We start from the raw sequence: 13,403 nt of genomic DNA, 5'->3' as shown, positions 1-13,403 counted from the left end.
TGAGAACCACTGATTTACACAACAGTTCTCAAATGACACAAAGCCATATGCAAGTCTTTGACAAGATGCCACAGTCATACACTGAGTGTACAAAACATTAGGAACACCTTCCTAATGTTGATTTGCACCCCCTTTTGCCCTCAGAACAGCCTCAGTTCATCGCGGCATGGACTCTACAAGGTGTCCAAAGCGTTCCACAGGGATGCTGGCCCATTTTGACTACAATGCTTCCCACAGTTGTGTCAAGTTGGCTGGATGTCCTTTGGGTGGTGGACCTTTCTTGATACACACGGAAAACTGTTTAGCATGAAAAACCCAGCAGCGTTGCAGTTCTTGACACACTCAAACTGGTGTGCCTGGCACCTACTACCATAACCCATTCAAAGGCACTTAAATCGTTTGTCTTGCCCATTCACCCTCTGAATGGCACACGTACACAATTCCTGTCTCAATTGCCTCAAGGCTTAAAAATCCTTCTTTAACTGGTCTCCTCCCCTTCATCTACACTGATTGAAGTGGATTTAACAAGTGACATCAATAAGAAATGATAGCTTTCACATGGATTCACGTGATGTTCCTAATTTTTTTGTACACTCAGTGTATATAACATGTAATCTTATTCTTTGTCTGGCTTTCCAGCAGACTAGACGCTTTGTTGCGTATTGCTGCCTTTCACAGTTTGGAAAGTGCATTGCACATTTATTCACAGTAAAGGAAAAAGGGAAATTGGGAAAAAAGGAAATTGCACTGCCATCTAACGCTATATACAGTCTATACCACTATCCCCAACTCACCCCTTCCCACTACTCTGGCCCCAGCAGATCCTAGGAGGCTGGAACCCTTTATCTCAAAAACCCCTGTAGTTCTTTTACACTAAAATCTCTGATACACCAAAACTTCTCTGCTGCTGCTACTACCAATTCAATCTTCTGGGATTTCCTCTGCATCTGTGTGGTACAATTAATGACCATAAATGCCAAGAAGCCAACCTTACTAAAGCACAAACTGTTTGGGTCACTCTGTACTGGCCTACTAGTCACAGGGATCCTCCCTCACCCTTTGCCCACCATCACTGCCTCAATACATGACACTTTCTGCACTGCTCTCACCCTGGAAACTTCAATCTGTCTTACTCACACAGGACATTTCTGATCCCCAGCAACATGGCCACCCCCCACAATGGCCACCCCCCCCACAATTGAAACACTTTTTCCACCGAAATTACACACTCCTTTGTCCTCCTGCACACTTCTCACACCTCAGAATCTCCCTCCAACATACTAATGCAACTTGACCCTAAACGTGGCACCTGAAACACCATATTAGGTTCGGAACAAAAGCTCTCACGGGACAACATATATATCCTAGCATGACTTCATATATATCGGCACACAATCTGCATCAAAACTCAAAAAAGGACAGATAGGGTCTCCTCAGTCTTGCGCTCGCCTCCGGGTCTGCGTCGCACCAAATGGCGTCCATCACAGACACCACGGGTCCCCAACTTCAATAGATACACCTTTAATACTCAACCCCACCCCAGTAATCACTACGTTCAGCGGCGCTCTGCTCCGGGGAAAAAAGCAGGACAGTGCTTTGGTCCCGAGTCTTGAAACGCACAGGGCCCTCTCCCTTTGAGCAGCAGCAGACACACAAAAAAATCCATCTCTGCATACTCCGAATTGACAGAACACAACTCCTTCTTCACCCAGCCTGATACCACAAATGGATCGGCCAAAAGGCATGGATCCATTTTCTCCACGAATCGTACTCACTTTTGTCAGGATCAATTTCAAGTTCACTATCAGTCGATTGCTCAGGGTTTTCAGGCGCGTAACATGCATTTTTCTCTCCTGTACTTGACTAGTATTTCGCAGTCGGTTTGCACCTCGCACCCTTCTTTCTGACTCGCCCGAGCCTCCGACAAGAATTCCATCTCTGTGTGGGACTTCAGGAAACTCAGTATCGAGCCGCCCAATGCTGACATGCTCCCAAAATGACAAGACCGGCCTGAGTGCCAGGTTGCCTCTTCGTGTGGTTTTCTGGCCTTAGCTCACATGTATAACATGTAATTGTATAACACAACAGATTAGATAAACTGGAATGACACTCTCACAGATTCACAAAAAGATCTGTCAGCAAAACACGCCCCAAAATATTCTAATGAGCCACCGCCCCTACATTTGAATTGTCATTAAAAGAGGAAAGAACCCTTTTCTGAACTGCAAAGAACCATTTTGGGTCAGTATGGTTCCACATAGAACCATCACCCTTCCCAAAGCTAAACATGAGTTTCTGACACTAGTCTCCAATACTCTGGCCGACATGACTGTGGTGGGTCCCTCATCAAAAAGGTGTGGGTGATGTCGGCAGCCCACTGAGTTAGCGTGAGATACAGGAGACATAAAAGGTTGTACAGGAGAAATAATTATGTCAATTATTTGTGATGCAGCTGAGTGCAACTCCTCTTACTTGAAATACGTTTTCCAAAATGTAACTGTCCATTATTTCCATGTTGATCTTATATTTCGTCACTTTGATCCGTCTTCATTTTATTACATTTTCCATTCCAACAAAGCTCAAACCCAAACGGTTGGAACATTAGCCTTGGCCGACAGACCCTGGAGGGCATTAACCCCAATGAAGTGTCCAGAACTGTGGCTGAGATCATTATACATCCAGCTTACAACAGTGGCACAAATGACAACGACATCGCTCTGCTCAGACTCTCCTCACCAGTCAACTTCACAAACTACATCCGACCCGTCTGTCTGGCAGCAAGTGATAGTGTTTTCCACAATGGTACTGATAGCTGGGTGACCGGCTGGGGTAACACCAATGAAGGAGGTGAGGACACATTCATGATCCATTGTAGGAGACGTTGATGAGATTATGTTTTATGTGAAACAGTATCCCCAGTGGCCACAATGCAAGTGCACACTGAAAAACCTTTTCTTATTGCGATGGAAATGGACAATCTGATGAAAACAGTCGTAAAGTTATCTCCCGTTTGTAATCTCCCATCACTAGTCTTCCTTTGTTTCCTTCAGTTCCCCTCCCATCCACCCAGGCTCTGGAAGAAGTGAAGGTTCCAGTTGTGGGGAACCGAGAGTGTAACTGCCTCATTGGGGTCGGCTCAATCACAGACGACATGCTCTGTGCTGGTGTTCTGGTAGGGGGACAAGGACTCATGTCAGGTAAAGTTCTAACCCACCTTGTTGTACTACAGGGCCCAGTTTTAAAAAAGTTATATGATCGGATTTTGGCAATCTGATAGCATTAAAAGCATAGAAATAGAATGACTACAATGGGCGTCCTCCTTCAAGTCAATGATACGCCTGTTCCATTCATTCTATGTCCTCCTTCAAGTCAATGATACGCCTGTTCCATTCATTCTATTTCTATGCTTTTAATGCTATCAGGTTGCCAAAATCTGATCAGATAACTTTTGAAAAACCTGGTCCCTGTTCCAATCCATTTCCTAGAGCGTGCCTTCTTTTAATTGCTTTGTGATACTTACCTTACTCTATCTTCTCAGGGTGACTCAGGTGGTCCAATGGTGATTCAACAGAACTCCGTCTGGGTCCAGTCTGGGATTGTTAGTTGGGGTAATGGCTGCGCTCAGCCCAATCTCCCTGGGGTCTACACCAAAGTGTCTCTTTACCAGTCCTGGATCGACTCCAAGATCAGCACCGACAAGCCAGTCTTTGTCCACTTTACCTCAAGTGGAGTAGATGATGACAGCAATTACAGTTGTTCTGATGGCCCTTCAACAACTACTGTCGACTCCTCCCCTTTCCCCTCCCCTTACCCCTCCCCTTACCCCTCCCCCTACTACTATCCTTACCCATATGGTTCCATCTTTGATAATGGACAGAGTTTGTTCAGCTCCCTTTATATGCTGAGCACCTTGTTGATTCTGGTGTTTCTTACCATTTACAGAAATGATTCTTACCTTGTTCCAATCGAGGGCGAGGTTTTATTGGCAGCCTGAGTGCATGTGCTATTAGTTCGGGAGATTTCTCTTTTAAAGTAATGGCTGGCGTGCTCTGGAAGAACTATCTGCTATTGTATGTTCAGTTTCCCCAGATCCAATCCCCCTTTTTCCTGGGTGAGTTGTTTTCAATGGGCCTTACTATTGTGTTGATTTCTTTATGAAGATGGATAACCTCAAATATATTTACTTATTTATTTAAGGGGCAATATGGGATTCAAACAAACGGTGACCCTGACACTTTTTGGTAAACAGCTCAGGGATAGGGCTGGAGAAATGTATCTCTGTCCGAACATCAGTGAATGCGGTAGGCGAAGTCAAACGCAGGACACAGAGCTCACTGGAAACGTACTTTACTCGAAAGTAACAAGAGTATAAACAACCTCCACACAGGGAGGAAAACAACCCGCACACAAACTACTGCCGATGACGAATACAATCACACACAACACACAATGAACGACAGAGGGTTATATAGGGAAGACAATACAACATAATGGGAAACAGGTGTACACAATAAAGACCAAACAAGTCAAACACAGAAACATAGATCGGTAGCAGCTAGTACTCCGGGGACGACGAACGCCGAAGCCTGCCCGAGCAAGGAGGAGGGCCAGCCTCGGCTGAATCCGTGACAATCTCTTAAATTCATAGACAGAGCTTTGGGTGCAATGATAGCCTGATAGCTTTAACCATGTTTCTTTACAATGTTTCTTTAATATTACATTGTTTACAAACAATATAGTAAAACAAGCTTATATTTTGGCTTGTGGTGAAGCAGGACAGTTTCACTAAGCTCATGAGAGATTTTAAGTTATATTCTTCGAGAATGAATTACTATATATCATTAAAGATGCACTTTAGTCTTCTTTTCACCTAATCTATCACCTGATTTATTTAGCAAAAGGCACATCTCAATAGGTGGTTCAGGTAAGTCATGACATGGCACAAGTGGGCGGGGTGGTTCAGGTAAGTCATGACATGACGTCAGCGTAAACCCATCAGAACAACTCTTGACGTTTGCGTCTAAAAAACACTATTTTGCTCAAAACATATTTTTTGTACCCTTAATTAATTGGGATAGATATTGTTTCAACAAGAAAAGTTTTTTTTTAAGCTGGAGTGTGTCTTTCATTTAAAAGTCTAAAAATGGGTGTACCATTCCCAGATTGCCCTTTTAAAATTTGAGAAATGACAAATCCTTTAGCTATGAACACTGTATAAGAATGCAAAAATCAAATGTCTTTATGGAGCGGCCTGCAGTGGTCTAGTGGTTAGTGCCACAGCCCCCAGTGCACACATCACTGTCGTCTCATCAACTAAAACTGACTCCCCCCCCCCCCCCCCCCCCCCCTAGTAGCACTGACTTTGCTGATAGCAAATTACTATGACTGAGATATACGGTTGTCCCACCTAGCTATCTCAAGATGAATGCACTAACTGGAAATTGCTCTGGATATGAGCGTCTGCTAAATGACTAAAATGTCTCCTGTCTTTCCTGTCTCCTCTTCCATCTTTCCTATCAATAAAAAGCATGGGTAACACTATACTTTAAATACACATATTAACCATTCGTAAAGAAGGCACTGCGTTGTGAAACATTGGTTGAGGTTTACCCATTAAATTGTTGCGAACACATATAGAGAGTGTGTGACTTTATTTATTTAATACAAGGTTCACATTTTAACCACTACTAAGTAGTTTATAAGTGTATATAAGTGGTTAACCTCTACAGGATCGGTGTCCCGTATATGGGACGGTTGAGCTAACGTGCGCTATTGTGATTAGCATGACTGTTGTGAGTAACAGCAAACTCTCCAGGACATAGACATGTCTTAGATGGGCAGAAAGCTTAAATTCTTGTTACTCTAACTGCACTGTCCAATTTACAGTAGCTATTACAGTGAAAAAATACTATGCTATTGTTTGAGGAGAGTGCACAACAACAACGTATCACGGCAACTGGTTTGATACATTCACCTCTGAAGGTGAATAATGTACTTACATTCAGTAATCTTGCTCTGATTTGTCATCCTAAGGGTCCCAGAGATAAAATGTAGCATAGTTTTGTTTGATGAAATCCATTTTTATATTCAAATGTAGGATCTGGGTTCTACAGTTTGAACCCTTGCTGTCACTGGCTTCACACCCACCCCGCCCGGTGTGAAAGTTAGTGTATAAGCTAATGATCCATCATTTATGACATTCCTGGAGTGTGTAAACTTACATTCTGTATTACCATATCATTTTTCGATGTTCTCTATAGTTATGTACTTGAAATTGTATCAATTGACCAATTCGGCACAGTTGGGCAGACTTGATACAAAATAGTCCAGTATTGCAACGCTTCACTGGATCTATCTGAAACTTTGCACACACACTGCTGCCATCTAGTGGCCACAATCTAAATTGTGCCTAAACTGCAATATTATATTGTGGCCTTTCTCTAGCATTTCAAAGATAATGGAAAAAAAATAATAGAAAACGCATGTTTTTTTGTTTGTATTATCTTTTACCAGATCTAATGTGTTATATTCTCCTACATTAATTTCACATATCCACAAACTCCAAAGTGTTTCCTTTCAAATGGTATCAATAAAATGCATATCTTTGCTTCAGGTCCTGAGCTACAGGCAGTTAGATTTGGGTATGTCATTTTAGGCGAAAATTGAAAAAAAGGGTCCGATCCTTAAGAGGATAATAAGGCATTTATTATTCCGTATAAGCCATATATTAGCCCTTAATTAAGGGTTTTATTATTAATAACTAATGTGTTACTGGGCCTTTATAACAACTTTCTAATTAGTTGTATTATTATGGGCAGTAAATCAATATTATCCAGAGAAATACTCCCATATTTTCCATGGGATCATAGCAATTGGTTTCTCTGGGAAATTCAATGTTTTGCTGATAAATTTACCACCTCACGTTTGTTGCCTATATTTTAGGACTTAGTAGTGCTTTTTTGACTCCTTTTGAACTATGCTTTCCTTGAAAGGATTTGAGAATGAGTAAGAATTGGGGGAAACAGGGCAGCTACAAGGCTGTGAGAATGAGATATGCAGTTGATGATATGGGAGAGAGTGGACCTTTTACCACCAGTTTTGCAGAGCCATACAGTTTGTTCATTGAGGTTACTACACAGCAAATTCTTCAGTGTTACATTTAACACTGAGAGTGTTAAATTAACACTGAAAGTGTGAACCCATATAGACACTGAACAGTGTTCAATTAACACACTGCTTGGTATAAAGCCTTATTTCCCAGAGTGCCTTGTCTTTCGAGTGAATTGTAGAGATTCCACCCATGACTGTATTTGGTGGTGACAGAGACATGTTGTTGCATTTGTAACAGCTGTCCAGCAAGATTGTTGGAGGAGGGGATTAAAGGAAGATGGCTTCCAAGATGGCAGATAGGAAAAATAGGAGGAAAGTGGAACATAGTATAAGTAAATATGGAGTGGGGGATTGCACAAGCCTTCTGGAAGATCTGATGAAGGAGAAGATGGTGAACAAGAGGGAATATGGAATGGAGGAATTCACATAACTTTTGGAAGAGCTACAGAAGGAAATTGAACGTGACGAGAGTGAGGATGAATTAACAGGTGCAGTGATGACCGGCGAGAAGGAGCTGAGTGTAGAGGGAAGCTGTGCGGTGAGGAAGGGTTGGCATCAAGTGCAAAAAGAGGGCTACGTCCTCCAGTGGTTCAGAGATGGAACCTGACGAGAGTGTGGATAAAGTACCTACGGTGAGGACGGCCGAGTTCATGCCTCGTCCTGATCATGAAAAGGATGATTCTGGCCCAGTGGGAGTGAGATTTGTAGAGAGAATGGATCCTTGTATTCTGGCTGATCCATATGTTGTATCAGATTGGGTGGAGAAGAGATTGGGGACTGTTGAATCGGTGAAAGTAACTCGAAGTGGACTCTGTCAAGTTAGTTTTTGATCATTGCTAGATAGCCATTTTCAAGTCTTGCCATAGATTTTCAAGCCGGTTTAAGTAAAAATTGGCCTTGCAGAGATGTAAACAAATTTGTTCACAAAATTTGAGAGAAATAAGCTTTTTGTGTGTATGGGACATTTCTGGGATCTTTTATTTCAGCTCATGAAGCATGGGACCAACACTTCACATGTTGCGTTTATATTTTTGTTCACTGTACAATTTTGTTTATCCATCCTCAGTTTTCTCCTATCACAACCATTTAACTCTGTGACTGGTTTAAAATCACCATTGGCCTCATGGTGAAATCCCTGAGCAGTTTCCTTCCTCTCTGTCAACTGAGTTAGGAAGGATGCCTGCATCTTTGTAGTGACTGGGTGTATTGATACACCATCCAAAGTGTAATTAATAACTTCACCATGCTCAAAGGGATATTCAGTGTCTGCTTTGTTTTTTTTTAACCAATCTACAAATAGGGGCCCTTCTTTGCGAAGCATTGGAAAACCTCCCTGGTCTTTGTCGTTGAATCTGTGTTTGAAATTCACTGCTCGACTGAGGGACATGTGTGGGGTACAGAGATGGGGTAGTCATTCAAAAATCATGTTGTACATCATTATTGCACACAGAGTGAGTCCATGCAACTTATTATCTGACTTGTTAAGCAAATCTTTACTCCTGAAGTTATTTAGGCTTTCCATAACAAAGGGGCTGAATACTTATTGACTCAAGACATTTCAGCTTTTCATTTTTTATTAATTTGTAAAAATGTCTAAAAACATAATTCCACTTTGACATTATGGGCTATTGTGTGTAGATTTCTTTTTTTGTTCAATTTTAAATTCAGGCTGCTGTAACACAACAAAATGTGGAAAAAGTCAAGGGGTGTGAATACCTTTTGAAGGAACTGTATATCAGCATACCTGTTGACTCCAACATGAGATGAAATCAGGCAGTTAGTTGAATTTCCAGTTCTAATCATAACAATATTGATATGAGATGAAATGATCCCAACGGATCTTTTCATATCAATGGATTAATGGCTCATAGGCCGAGCCCAAATCACTTTTAATGACCAATCCAACAATACAAAATCTGTCAGTGAAATAAAACTCCCCCTCTGTGACCACATTTACTAGTTTGTTATGGGTTCAACCCTTTCACGCCCATGACCCTTGACCCCTGCTAACCACCACTAGTTGACCTCAGGAACCACATGCAGGCGGTCAGCCTCCCTCTGAGCCGTAAATCCAGGCAACGTGTGCCATGGGACACGGCAGGTGTTGGACTGAAAACATACAGTGGGGAGAACAAGTATTTGATACACTGCCGATTTTGCAGGTTTTCCTACTTACAAAGCATGTAGAGGTCTGTATAAAAAATCCAGAAAATCACATTGTATGATTTTTAAGTAATTAATTTGCATTTTATTGCATGACATAAGTATTTGATCACCTACCAACCAGTAAGAATTCCGGCTCTCACAGACCTGTTAGTTTTTCTTTAAGAAGCCCTCCTGTTCTCCACTCATTACCTGTATTAATTGCACCTGTTTGAACTCGTTACCTGTATAAAAGACACCTGTCCACACACTCAATCAAACAGACTCCAACCTCTCCACAATGGCCAATACCAGAGAGCTGTGTAAGGACATCAGGGATAAAATTGTAGACCTGCACAAGGCTGGGATGGGCTACAGGACAATAGGCAAGCAGCTTGGTGAGAAGGCAACAACTGTTGGCACAATTATTAGAAAATGGAAGAAGTTCAAGATGACGGTCAATCACCCTCGGTCTGGGGCTAAATGCAAGATCTCACCTCGTGGGGCATCAATGATCATGAGGAAGGTGAGGGATCAGCCCAGAACTACACGGCAGGACCTGGTCAATGACCTGAAGAGAGCTGGGACCACAGTCTCAAAGAAAACCATTAGTAACACACTACGCCGTCATGGATTAAAATCCTGCAGGGCATGCAAGGTCCCCCTGCTCAAGCCAGCGCATGTCCAGGCCCGTCTGACGTTTGCCAATGACCATCTGGATGATCCAGAGGAGGAATGGTAGAAGGTCATGTGGTCTGATGAGACAAAAATAGAGCTTTTTGGTCTAAACTGTTTGGAGGAAGAAGAAGGATGAGTACAACCCCAAGAACACCATCCCAACCGTGAAGCATGGAGGTGGAAACATCATTCTTTGGGGATGCTTTTCTGCAAAGGGGACAGGACGACTGCACCGTATTGAGGGGAGGATGGATGGGGCCATGTATCGTGAGATCTTGGCCAACAACCTCCTTCCCTCAGTAAGAGCATTGAAGATGGGTCGTGGCTGGGTCTTCCTGCATGACAACGAACCGAAACACACATCCAGGGCAACTAAGGAGTGGCTCCGTAAGAAGCATCTCAAGGTCCTGGAGTGGCCTAGCCAGTCTCCAGACCTGAACCCAATAGAAAATCTTTGGAGGGAGCTGAAAGTCCGTATTGCCCAGCGACAGCCCCGAAACCTGAAGGATCTGGAGAAGGTCTGTATGGAGGAGTGGGCCAAAATCCCTGCTGCAGTGTGTGCAAACCTGGTCAAGACCTACAGGAAACGTATGATCTCTGTAATTGCAAACAAAGGTTTCTGTACCAAATATTAAGTTCTGCTTTTCTGATGTATGAAATACTTATGTCATGCAATAAAATACAAATGAATTACTTAAAAATCATACAATGTGATTTTCTGGATTTTTGTTTTAGATTCTGTCTCTCACAGTTGAAGTGTACCTATGATAAAAATGACAGACCTCTACATGCTTTGTAAGTAGGAAAACCTGCAAAATCGTCAGTGTATCAAAAACTTGTTCTCCCCACTGTATGTTGCTCCAAAAAATTGAGAATTTCAGTTTATTTATAATACATGGGATTAATTCAGCGCTTTTCTAAGACTCAAATAAGCTCCTTGTATATAAATTATCTTCATATTGTTTTTGTTGTGTTTTTATTTATCTTATTTAACTCTGCATCGTTGGGAAAGAGCTTGTCAGTAAGCATTTCACTGTAAAGGTCAACACCTGTTGTATTCGGCGCATGTGATAAAATTGATTTGATTTGGTTCATAATTAGATTTTTCTTAAAAAGCGAGTTATCCTCTTCTGATGCATGTGAGATAGGAGATTTAATCTGATCTAGGATTTGTTTTTATGTCCCTAATTATATCAATTTCTGTGATTATCTTGTGTTTGCTGAATATGGATGTCTTGTGTTTGCAGGACCCGTTCCAGAGGCTGCCATCAGAGTTCCAGCAGAGGTTGTCATAGGAGGAGAGGAGAGGCCTGAGGGTCTGTGACAGGCCTGGACCTGCATGAAGTGCTCCTTCTGAAGACCAACAACCAGGCTTCTCTAGATCAAGACACCTCAATCTGGACCTGCATGAGGTCCTCCTCCTGAAGACCAACAACCAGGCTTCTCTAGATCAGGCCACCTCACCCTGGACCTGCATGAAGTGCTCCTTCTGAAGACCAACAACCAGGCTTCTCTAGATCAGGACACCTCAATCTGGACCTGCATGAGGTCCTCCTCCTGAAGACCAACAACCAGGCTTCTCTAGATCAGGACACCTCAATCTGGACCTGCATGAGGTCCTCCTCCTGAAGACCAACAACCAGGCTTCTCTATATCAGGCCACCTCACCCTGGACCTGCATGAGGTCCTCCTCCTGAAGACCAACAACCAGGCTTCTCTATATCAGGCCACCTCAATCTGGACCTGCATGAGGTCCTCCTCCTGAAGACCAACAACCAGGCTTCTCTAGATCAGGCCACCTCACCCTGGACCTGCATGATGTCCTCCTCCTGAAGACCAACAACCAGGCTTCTCTAGATCAGGACACCTCAATCTGGACCTGCATGAGGTCCTCCTCCTGAAGACCAACAACCAGGCTTCTCTAGATCAGGCCACCTCACCCTGGACCTGCATGATGTCCTCCTCCTGAAGACCAACAACCAGGCTTCTCTAGATCAGGCCACCTCACCCTGGACCTGCATGATGTCCTCCTCCTGAAGACCAACAATCAGGCTTCTCTAGATCAGGCCACCTCAATCTGGACCTGCATGAGGTCCTCCTCCTGAAGACCAACAACCAGGCTTCTCTAGATCAGGCCACCTCACCCTGGACCTGCATGATGTCCTCCTCCTGAAGACCAACAACCAGGCTTCTCTAGATCAGGCCACCTCACTGGAAGTAAGGTCCCATTTGTTATTGTCGTTTTTTTTTGTTGCATTTTGTATTATACAGATTAGAGATAGTGGGAGAGATAGGAGTAGAGTGTGTCAGTTGGGCAGTGGGCTAGATTAGAACCCACGTCGACACTGAGAGATACAGTATGTGTGCTGTGGGCAGCCTCACTGACCGCTAGGCTAGTCCACCACGGTAGGCCTCTAAGGTAGGCCTCACTGACCGCTAGGCCACAGTAGACCTCTAAGGTAGGCCTCACTGACCGCTAGGCCACAGTAGGCCTCTAAGGTAGGCCTCACTGACCGCTAGGCCACAGTAGGCCTCTAAGGTAGGCCTCACTGACCGCTAGGCCACAGTAGGCCTCTAAGGTAGGCCTCACTGACCGCTAGGCCACAGTAGGCCTCTAAGGTAGGCCTCACTGACCGCTAGGCCACAGTAGGCCTCTAAGGTAGGCCTCACTGACCGCTAGGCCACAGTAGGCCTCTAAGGCCCTTTTGGCAGCTTTCTGCTATTGTCATCGTCACGTTTGCAGCTCTCACCCGCTCTTATGGTCATTAACAGTAACTGACAAAGCTAACAAACTGACTAACCATTTGTAGCTGAATGAAGGATCTGTATGGGGGCAAACATACACTATATATACAAAAGTATGTGGACACACCTTCAAATTAGCGGATTCGGCTATTTCAGCCACACCTGTTGCTGACAGGTGTATAAAATTGAGCACACAGCCACGCAATCTCCATAGACAAACATTGGCAGTAGCCTTACTGAACAGCTCAGTGACTTTCAACGTGGCACCGTCCAACAAGTCAGTTCATCAAATGTTTGTCCTTCTAGAGCTGCCCCGCTCAACTGTATTGTGCTGTTATTGTGAAGTGGAAATGTCTAGGAGCAGCTCAGCCGCGAAGTGGTAGGCCACACAAGCTCACAGAATGGGGCCGCTGAGTGCTGAAGCGCGTAGCGTGTAGAAATTGTCTGTCCTCGGTTGCAACGCTCACTACTGAGTTCCAAACTGCCTCTGGAAGCAACGTCAGCACAAGAACTGTTCGTCTGGAGCTTCATGAAATGAGTTTCCATGGTCGAGCAGCAATACACAAGCCTAAGTTCACCACGCGCAATGCCAAGCGTCGGCTGGAGTGGTGTGAAGCTCACCCCCATTGGATTCTGGATCAGTGGAAACGCATATTATGGAGTGATGAATCACGCTTCACCATCTGGTAGTCCGACGGACAAATCTGGGTTTGGCGCAGTGGTGATTT

General features: G+C 43.8%; 1 pseudogene across 1 annotated transcript in view; it reads left to right on the top strand.

Moving 5' to 3' along the window:
• The window catches only part of LOC311100919 (trypsin-like), a 47,858-nt pseudogene extending 43,864 nt beyond the window's left edge, over positions 1-3,994 (top strand). The window contains exons 3-5 of the transcript in view: positions 2,579-2,847; positions 3,051-3,197; positions 3,539-3,994. The product of the transcript in view is annotated as a trypsin-like (transcript). The remainder of the gene's footprint in view (positions 1-2,578; positions 2,848-3,050; positions 3,198-3,538) is intronic.
• The last annotated feature ends 9,409 nt before the right edge of the window (positions 3,995-13,403 follow it).

The sequence above is a fragment of the Coregonus lavaretus genome (assembly GCF_964263955.1).
Source record: "Coregonus lavaretus genome assembly, chromosome: 25".
Lineage (NCBI taxonomy): Eukaryota > Metazoa > Chordata > Actinopteri > Salmoniformes > Salmonidae > Coregonus > Coregonus lavaretus.
Note: the sequence above shows the minus strand (reverse complement) of the source record. Positions and strands in the feature narration are given on the sequence as shown.